Source organism: Acanthochromis polyacanthus, chromosome 11, assembly GCF_021347895.1.
Source record: "Acanthochromis polyacanthus isolate Apoly-LR-REF ecotype Palm Island chromosome 11, KAUST_Apoly_ChrSc, whole genome shotgun sequence".
NCBI lineage: Eukaryota > Metazoa > Chordata > Actinopteri > Pomacentridae > Acanthochromis > Acanthochromis polyacanthus.
Window position 1 is genome coordinate 22,572,194 of NC_067123.1, and position 1,665 is coordinate 22,573,858.

General features: G+C 43.4%; 1 long non-coding RNA gene across 1 annotated transcript; it reads right to left on the reverse strand.

Moving 5' to 3' along the window:
* Positions 1-677: 677 nt before the first annotated feature.
* Positions 678-1,436, reverse strand: LOC110961301 (uncharacterized). Its single transcript, XR_002596364.2, has 2 exons — positions 1,312-1,436; positions 678-1,159 (listed from the first exon to the last, which is right to left on the reverse strand). It is a non-coding gene; the product is annotated as an uncharacterized LOC110961301 (long non-coding RNA).
* Positions 1,437-1,665: the final 229 nt, after the last annotated feature.

The window sequence follows — 1,665 nt, forward strand, 5'->3', positions numbered from 1 at the left end:
CGCCACAGTATAAGAAATAATGTGTTTTAGAACATTAAAGCAAGTAAACATACTCTAGTAGACACTAAAATATAATTATAAAACTGTAAATATAAACTTATAAAATTAATACTTGTTTGTTCCATGTGTAAATTCAATAAAACAGGATGTTTTTGCTTCCTTTATTTTGGCTCCATAGGCTCCACCACCATACTCCTAGTTGCTATCGCTGACGTAGTCTCCATCACCATGACTGCTGCCCTCTTCAGCTCTGGCAAACCATTCATTACGGACTGACATAAAATACGTCCCTACTGGTGTGCCAGCGCAGGAGTGGCAGTGCAGACACCAAATTTACAACTCCATTATAGGGTGAAATACAGAGAGATTTACCGACCCCTGATGGACTGATCAGCATTGTGGGAACTCATCTGGCAAGAGCTTAAATGTATTGGACATTTATTGATATCCAAAAGTTCCAGACTCCAGCTTTATTTTAAAAATAACTTATTGTCATGTAGACTATTACATAATAAGAAAGTGTGACATCCATAAGTATGTATCACTGAATTAACAACATTTGTAACTATGTTACCACCAGAGAAAAATGACAACCAGCAGCCAGAGGAATTTTCTACAATCTGACAATCAAAAAGGTGTGCTTATCATTGGCTTATAACACATTTATTACAGACGCATGAAGCACTACAAAATCATTTATTAATCAACAGTAAATACATCGGTTAGAACATGTAAACCCTTGTTTATATGGAATGGTTTCTCTTAAAGCCAAAAAACAAGGCAAAACATGTAACTGAAAGGAAAATTTTAATTATTTTGTCATATTTTGTCATAAAGCTGTAATAAATAGTGAATATATGTCATCACAATTCTTGAGAGCAGAAGGTGGCATCTTGAAATTACTGACCAACAAGTCATATCCCAAAGATACTCAGTTCCTGGTGAGATAAAACACAGAAAAGAAGCAAATCCTCACGTTTATGGAGACAGAAGCAGTGAGGGGATACCACTCAATCCTGATTAATGACCAATCGGTTGTCAAAATTTGTCAAACTGTGTGTCAAATGAATCAATCGAGTAATTAAAGGAGCACCATAGATATCAGCCAGGTGATATATGAGCGATGACTTTGGAGGTTTGGCACTTGTACCAGGGACTACTGCAGGTGAGAGAGAGAGAGAGAGAGAGAGAGAGAGAGAGAGAGAGAGAGAGAGAGAGAGAGAGAGGGAAGGAGAGAGAGAGTCAGTCATAAGCTGTGGCGGCACGTTGCACTCTGCAGCACTTGCGCACTCCCTTTTACGCTCCGCTCACCTCTCCGCGTAGTAAAGCCTCTCCACGCCGCGTCTCCGTCACCAGCAGCCGGACTGACGGCCCGCCGGTGGTCCGAGGCCCCCCTCTCTGAGACTCCACCGGCCAAAACCGAGACAACCGAGCACGGTTACCGAGCACCACCTCCCCTCCCCTCTCCGCCCTCCTCTTAACCCTCCTCCTCCTCCTCTTCTTCTTCTTCTTCCTCTGGCTGTTGTTGCGCTTCTGCTGCTGCTGCAGCGTCCAAGTTCAGGTGAGCCTCGTCTCCCTAACAACAAGTCCGCGTCTCCCATCCTCCCTCCTCTCCGGTGGATCCAACCGGGATGCTCGCGCCCTCGCCGTTAAATTCGATCTCAT